Raw genomic sequence first — 9,093 nt, 5'->3', positions numbered from 1 at the left:
TCAAGTTTGTTCTTACCCGTGCATCTGCAATTTAACAATGAAGTTTACAGATCTCTGCTACAATCTTTTCTGTTTCTGGGGTTTTAGGGGACATCTAGACTGATTTGGATTGGTTCCACATGTTCTCTCCAGTTCTTTAGATCAGGCAGGGGTCCGAGAGAGAAAAGAGAAGTAAGAAGATTCAATATTAGCATGTCATCTCTTTCACCATACTCTATTAACCAAAGCAAATCAGAAATCTATCTCAGATTCATTGTGTAGAGAAATAGATTCCTCTTGTGGGGAGGAGGTGCAAAGTCACAATGCAGTTGTGGCTAGTGAGACACATGGAGACATGGAGATTTGGGAATATTTTTGCAATAAATCTACTGCAAAAAATCCCACATATAATTCAAAGATATTAAGATCTGTCCTACAAATATTCAGTTCTCAATTCTTTATAATCTAATATTCAACTTTCAGTATACTGGGAAATTACTTGGAATTAATTCCAACTATCACAATAAAAATTTTCAACTAAGATCTTCTATTCTTAAAAATAGAATGTTTATGTGCAACATTAAAATTACATTTCTGTATTTCAAATCTATCACTGAATTGTATAACTGCAGACCTCCTAAAGCACTGACCTCAGCAACTTGGTGTTATGTTCTAGAAATCCCTCTTCAGAACACACATCAACGTAGCAAAACATTGTTTTTAATTAACAAAATGCCAGGCCCATATGTTGCCCACATCCTCATTGGAACGCCTGTTGACATCAACAAGAAAATCTTCTGAAGCATATGGTCTTAATAGGTAACATTTTTAATTATGAATAATTATTTTATTTTAACTCCCAAGCAATAGAAAGTCCTTTTAATTATAATTATGCCATTTTCCTACAATTGTCACTCTTTTAAGGAGGCTGAAAGTTTATTAGCAGAATCATTGTAAGGAATTTGAAAAGCCCATTGAGTTAGACAGAAGACAGTTTTCTAATGCTGATATATACTTTAAAATAAAATTGTGAAAAGTAATATCTGGCAGAACATTTTCATTAATTATAGTAGTAAAAACTACTTATCGTAATTTGAGTTATTCACTTTTAACTTTCTCTGATTTTATTTTTAAACATGTTTGGCATTTGAGGAAGAAAAAAAACCTAAATGAGTTTATAAATGTTGTGTTCAAGTTTTTATCTAAAGGGGAAGTGGACAAAAATTTACAGCATAAACAATTTATGATTTGTTTTACTAAGATAAGTGGTAGTGGGCTGACACCATCCAAGAATGTACCAAAAAAATAAAAATACAGTTCAAGGGCACAAATGTTAGAGTCTGACCGAAATAGGTATTAATTCAAGCTTTGCAATAAAATGGGATTTCTCACCGAAGCCATGGCTTTCTTACCTATAATACAGGTATCTAACAGTGGCTACATGTGTAGAGGACATGAGGATTAAACGACCTTCACACGCAAAACGTATTTTCCATAGTGTCTAAAGAAAAATCACCGAGTAAAAAGAAAGTAATATATACTAAGTAAACTGAAACTTTTTTGTTTTGTATTTGTTTGGCCATTGTTGGAGACAACCTCCTCATTTACTTTTCCCTTTTCCATCTTTTTCTTCTTCACACTATTAATATTAACATTTTAAAAATATGATTACTACAGATGAAATAAAACTAAGTCAATTCACTACTTATTATTTTGTAATATTTTTCCTTCAACTAGACAAGCATTAAAGTAATGTAGAAGATCACAATTCTACTTAGCATTGCATTTGGTAACTCAAGGCGCTTTATTCTCGCCTTTCTTCATATTGGTTGTTGGTCTTGCACATAAGGCATTTCATGAACCATAAGCATCAACTCACTCCAGAGAATAACCCTAATGACCTGGCAAGAAATTCACTCTCCTTTTCTTAATTTATAAGAAACTTTTCTGAGGTGGGAAATTAAGATGACAGTGAAGGTTTTCTTCAGTGAAATATTGGACTGCTAAGAACTAAGTAATATGTGGTTCATGATAATAGAAAAAAGTGAGTTACTTAAATGTCAAAAATAAATCTATATAAAAATATAAGAAATAATTTTTAAAATATATATTTTTTACATTTCCTTAAAAGAATAAATTTGCTTAAAAACTATTTTTTAAATTGTCACAGGGAAAATATCTCAAGATCATTTGGAAAAATTTAGGACTTTTGTTATAAGTGGTTGTCAATTTTCTTTCTCAGTATATGTAATGACAAACATGTAAAGATAAACACTATGTAACATGTTTTGTGGAAAAAATATTTAAAGAGTAAAATATCTTTATTGACTGAATCCAGACAAGTAGATAAATACCAGTCATCTAGGACACAGAAAAAAGTTTGACTCATAAAAGTAAATTTTTAATTCTGTAATGATTATTAGATTATTTAGATTAAATTTGAAATTCAAATTTAGTTTATTGGCTTCTTAAGTCTATTACAGAAATAGGTTAAATAGCAGTTTTTCATTCTTGTTACATGCAATTGGCAAGTTTGAAGTTTACATTGATATTTAAAAGCAGTCATGAGATGGTGTGTGTTTATGGGCTTTGTAAAAGAGGGTGGGTAGATATGAAGAAGAAAGGTGCATAAAGAATGTACTAGTTTTGAATGTAGTTACACTGGAGTGAACTTCATATATTTAGGACATACATCCTATCAGTGTTCTTTCTGCATTCCTAATCATATTAGTCCATTTCTGTGGCTTATAACAAAATACCTGGAGCTGGATGATTTATAAAGAAAAATGAAATTTATTGCTTAAGGTTTCTGAGGATTTGAAGTCCAAAGTCCATCTGGTGGTGACGACAGTGACCCAGGGATCTCATATTGCAAGGTGGTGGAAGCAGAGAGAGCAGAGAGAAAGACAGACTCTCCTCTCTTTTTAAAGCCCTCAAAATCACACCCATGACCACCATTTTTAATCCAGTCACTACAGCATTGTCCTACAATCTAATCACCTCTTCAAGGTTCCACCTTTCAATTCCCATAATCAGATTTCTCACCCTCTTAACAGTCATAGTGGGGGAAAAGTTTCTAATACATAAAACTTGAGGGACCCAATTCAAGTTTCAATTAGTTTTGGGGGGAAATAATTCAATCCACTACATTAATGAATTGGGATATTTGGGACTCATGGCACAAAAATACAAGGAACCAAAGGCTCCACCTGCTTTTCCAAAATCACCAGTATCATTGATGGTTAGTATTAATTTTATATTATATTGTGAATTTACTCCCTAGAAGATTGTCATCAAGACTTTTACATGTACTGTTGTGACTTTTTTAAAGTTATGACTCAAAGAATTTTAAAATAAATATCAAGACTTTTGTTGTGTTTATTATGAAGGTTTAAAGAATATAGATGTATATTTATACACCACGTAATTACAGATCTCCTCCTACAGCTAATCATGCATGCATATCCATTACACTCAAAGCTTCCATTCCCTAATCAAGCATTCTGTGATTATGCAAATTTGAGAGATAATGAGGTACACCCTATTAGAGATAGCAAATCAACGTCATTAAGTATCCTGAAAAATCAGAAAATTGACTCTTTTGGTCCTGAAAATCTTAAGGAGCTTTCATAATTAGTGAATTAGTCACATAGAGGAAAGTGGCTCATTTTCGAATATTGTATTGGCTTTTTTCCTCTCATTTGTTTGATTGTTTTCTTTCTTCATTGTCTGTGACTAAATATTCCTAAAATTTCTGGTCACATCCAGTAATCAGAAAAATTATGAAACAGATAAAATAGGGCTTAACCACACATGCCTGTCATGTCTATTGCCTACTGCTAGTATAGAACTTGTTTTAAGAAGTCACTTTCCATAGATCATTTTCCTTATAAAGGTCTTGATACTTTCAAGAGTCAGAATAGGTTTTGGCATTTTCTCAGCAAGAATATGTTTGGCAGCAGAATATGCAGACATCAAGCAAGGAAATGCCTTTTTTATAATTTGTTTTTACTTACAGTGCTGTTGATCCTTTCTATGTAACTTTGCTTTAGTCACTGCATTGAACTATGAGCTGGTTGTTCACAAGCTGAAGTGTGTTTTTGTTGAAAAAAGTTTCTTATCTGTTTTTTCAGTCAGAAAATAACTCATGGCTAGGAAAGAGTTGGAACAAAATACTAATGTGTTGATTATCCATCTATCTCTGTTAATAGGAAATATTTCATCTTCACAAAGCAGGAACACCCCATCATATAAACATTATTTTCTGTAATAACTAAGAACAGTGGTTACAGATTATTTCAGGTGCCTTAGAGGTGTTTAAGTATGTGCTGTGGTTTAGAATTAGTGAAAGTACTTCCCATGCAAGGATATTTTCTTTAGCTGTATGGGATGAAGGCTGAAATGTCAGTCACTCTTTTACTTAGCATCTGAATAAGAAGACCCAGTGAACAAGCTGTACAATTTTGTTTTAGTCCATTTTGTGTTGCTATAACAGAAATATCTGAAACTGGGTAATTTATAAGAAGAGAGGTTTATTTGGCTTACAATTGTAGGACAGTTGCATCTGGCATGGGCTTCAGGCTGCTTCTACTCATGGTGGAAAGTGGCAGGCTGCCAGTGGGTACGAGCAGATCACATGGCAAGAGGAAGCGAGAGAGAGAGAGAGAGAGAGAGAGAGAGAGAGAAAGTACCAGGGTCTATAAACAACAAGCTCTTGCAGGAACTAACAGCGAGAACTCACTCACTAACCCCCTCCCCCAGGGAGAGCATTAATCCATTCATGAGGGATCTGCCCCCATGACTCAACACTGCCACATTGGAGATCAAATGTCCACATGAGTTTTGGAGGGGACAACACATCCAAACCCCATCAAGTATCTTCCTAATATTTATAAATAAATGTTAAGACATTTGATTTCATTTTACATACATATAATGTAAATATATAATTATATGTATTCATATAATATATAATTGTGTTCCATATTTTATTTTATAAATACTAAAAAGAAAATAAAAAATAATCAACAACTCTTATTCTTCTTAAATATAATGTTAAATGAAATAGTTATTCTGCTCGTAAGAGCAGGTGTTAAATAAAATTTGACCTGAGCCTATCTTCATACTTTGAATTCCTATGTGACAAACTTCAACCTAACAGTATATAGATAAATCAAAACTTAACTTAGGAGTGTATATTTAGTAACAGCCAGTTCTCAGCCAATCACAGGCAACTGAGCTTCAGACAATGAGAGGAAGCCAACAGATCTGACCATGTCTAAATAAGGCTAATGCTTAGCTGTAAACTTAATTGGTTATCAGTTAGCTATTTCTGTACTTCTCTGTTCTGTCTTTAAATACTGCCTGTCCACATTGCAGAGAAGAGCTCTTTGAATCTCTTCTGGTTCTGAGTGCTACCAATTTATGACTTGTTCTTTGCTAAAATAAACTCTGTTAAATTTATTTTGTCTGAAGTTTTTCATTTAACAGATCTGTTGTCACAATTGGAATGTATTTTCAATTGGCATGGAAAGGCTTCTAAAAGACTAAAAAAAATTTAAAAATTGCCTTTCTATAAGACTCCTTTTAAAAGGCAAATAATAAGCTCACACAAGTAACTGATGAGAAAAAATTGTAAATTGACTGACTTAACTTTGCACTTTCTCTCTGTCTTCTATATACCTTAATTAACTTACCTTTTTGCTTAATTACCTTTCCACTCCAAAGATGAAAAGAAAGCTAGACAAATGCCTTATAAAGTTCGACCCTCATATCAACCAGGTCTGTTTCTTTAACCATCTTTATACTTTGGTCAAATTCTTGAGCTTAGACCAACAGTGAAAGAATTCCCATATCCCAAAGTAAAATCGCAGAACTTTGTGGAGGAATTTAGAATTCTCACTGGAGTATATATTCAGGATTCCTTGATCTTCACCAATTTATTCCCATGAAATAAAACCTGAAACCTCCTGGCAAAGCCCACAAATGGATAGTTAAATCCAAATGGTAGGAACCTGAGAAAGATCTCAAAGATCGAAGATCCAACCACTCAATTTTGCATGGATGGACCAAAAATAAAAGGAAAAAGAAAAGGAAAGAGGGAGGGCTAGGATGGTAGCAAATGGTCTCTTAGAATCCATCTCTAAAGTATTTAAAAACAAAGAATCTCTCAAAACCTATTTGTCTGTCATTCAATCTTATAAAAAGAAAAAAGGATGAACCAGTTTCTGATTGTAAGGCAAGATTAGAAGCACTGTTTAGAAAACAACCTGGTCTATTCATGCTGAGTCCAGGCATAGAAAATGCCTTATCTGCCCTATTCATTAGTAGGCTCTGCTCTGAACTCAGTAATCTAGTTTAAAAAACAAAACTGATTTGGGAAGCTGCCTATCTAACTGAGTTAGTCTCTAAAATACACCATTCTGGTATCCAGCTTGTTATTTTGAGACCCTTTTAAAAGAGAAACTTACACCTATAAATGAAATCTCCATTTGTAAGGGTGTCTCCCTCTCATTGTACCAGGAAGAGAAGGATAACTATTATTAATAAAAACTCTTAATGGAAATGGATTAATTTAAATATACATAACAAGTCTTACCTTTGCTTAGGTGCTTTTCCTGGTCATCTTGTTTTTAAATGTGCTTTTACTTATACACTGCTTTCTTTGTTTTAGCAAATGATGGTATTTAAGCCTAAAGTCTAAAATCTGCATTTTTGAGAGGCAAATTTTCTACCAGCCATACATAAGACCCATTTCTTTGGAAATGCAAATTTAGGGGAGATGACTCCTCCTCAGAAGAAAAGAGAAACAAAGAGAGTGTGAGATGAAAACTGCTTGAAAATTGGTGAATGAAAAATTGATAACAGGGCCACTCAGCTCCTGGCTCAGCTTGCCAAAATTTGATATAGGGCACAGGTCCAGCTGCCTGCCCCCTTTCAAAAACAAACCACTCAAAAGTCAAATGTTAGTGAAAATGGAAGTCAGCTTTTATTCAGGAACACCAGTGACCTGAGGAGAGATGTCAGGCTAACCCATATCTCTGGTAAACGTGAAGGATAATGGGCAGACTAAAGTCATCTCGAAGACTCATATTTATTGAGGGATTTTTGAAGAGGACATTGAGGGAGTGGAAGGTGGAAAATGAAAAGCAGGAGGGAGGGAAATGTGAGCTGTGGCAGTTCTGTGCAAAGAGCCAGGTGCAAATTCTCTCCAAGACTCCATGTAGTTTCTGTTCCCATCTTTGCTGTTATTTCAGGGTCTGGACAGTATGTGCCAGTCTACAGATCCAGTCTGACGGGAAAACAACTTTATATTCGTGTAAATAATATCATCTCACCCCATAACCAAGGTTCAAAATATCAAATAGCCACGTGAAAAGAGAGAACTCAAAAATGCATGCCAAGAAAAACAAACAAACAAACAAAAAGAAACCTGTGTCCTTTAAAAATCTTCTAGAGGCCGTGAGGTTTTAGGTCCCAACATGGCTTTGGCCTTGCTCACTCCAACAAAATCTCAAGTCTTTTTCATAGATACTAGTAGAAAGCTTTGGTCATCCGTGCAGGTATACTAACTTATTTCATGGGCTAAAAGCATCATTTGGATCCAGCTCTTCTTTTATAAACTATTGAGTTTTATATTATAGTACCTGGCACATGGTTAAAGATTTAGAGTGAAAGCTGTAAGATCTGCTTCTGTTTTAATGTTTACGTATGTCTATGTATGTATGTTAAGTCTAGTAGTCCTCCCTTGACAACAGGAGATACATTTGAAGACCCCTAGTAGATGCCTGAAACTGCATACAGTACCAAACCCTATATATATATATATACTATGCTTTTTCCTGTACATACTTAGCTATAATAATTTATACATTAGGCACAGTAAAAGATTAACAACAATAACTAATAATAAAATAGTAATACAATAGAACTATTATAACAATATGCCAGCATTACTACTTTTGCACTTTGGAGCCATTATTAAGTAAAATAAGGTTTACTTAGACACAAGCACTGCAACACCACAACAGAAAATATTATAACTGAGATGGCTAATAGGTGGGTAGCTTTTACAGCAGGTATATGTCGGAATGAGCAGGACTAAAGCCATGTTGGGACCTAAAACCCCATGGGCTCTAGAAGATTTTAAAAGCAAATGGATTTCTTTTTTTTTTCTTGGCATGTGTTTCTCTGAGTTCCCTCTTTTCACATGGTTATTTGATATTTTAAACCTTGGTTACAGTGCAAGATGACATTATTTACATGAATGTAAAGTTGTTTTCCAGCCAGCCTGAAGCTGCAAACTTGCAGATTTACATATACTATCGACACTGGGAAACAAAAGAAGATATCAATACAGCTATCTTATTCCACCCCTCCAGCAGGACCATGAGATAACAACAAGGAAAGGAGCAAAAACCTGACAGTCTTGGCAAGATCCACCTGAGCCCTTGCATGTCCCCCTCCCTCTTGCTTTTTATTTCCCGCGATCTACTCCTTCAGCCACCTCTTTTAAAACCCCTTCAGTACGAGTCTTTGAAATAGCTTTAGTCTGGCCATTCTCTTCTTCAGGTTTACCAGAGAGATGGGTTAGCCTGACATCCCTCCTCAGGTCACTGGTGTTCCTGAATAAAAGCTGACTTACATTTTCACTAACATTTAACTTTTGAGTGGCTTGTTTTTGAAAAGGGGCAGGCAGCTGGACCTGTGCCCTATAACAAGATATACTGGAAAAGGGATGATTCATGTCCCAGGCAGGACAAAACAGGGATGGTATGAGATTTTATCACACTATTCAGAACCGTGGACAATTTAAAACTTATGAATCCTTTATTTCTGGTATTTTTCATTTAATATTTTTAGACCACAGTTAACCTCAGGTAACTGAAACCACAGAGAGCGAAACCATGAATAAGGGGAGTACTACTGTATATGTAATAATGATTTTCTACCTCCAGATGATGTTGCCAAAATTAATTTTTAAAGTGCTCTATTTAATTGGCTTAAAGAAGAATAAGTGCTTATGTAAATTAAGTACTCTGTAAACACTTAGCAAGTTAGGAACTAACCCCAAATGTTTTTCTAGATATTTAAGATTACAGAATTATGAGTTCA

This window comes from Galeopterus variegatus, unplaced genomic scaffold, assembly GCF_000696425.1.
Source record: "Galeopterus variegatus unplaced genomic scaffold, G_variegatus-3.0.2 Scaffold2495, whole genome shotgun sequence".
NCBI lineage: Eukaryota > Metazoa > Chordata > Mammalia > Dermoptera > Cynocephalidae > Galeopterus > Galeopterus variegatus.
Note: the sequence above shows the minus strand (reverse complement) of the source record.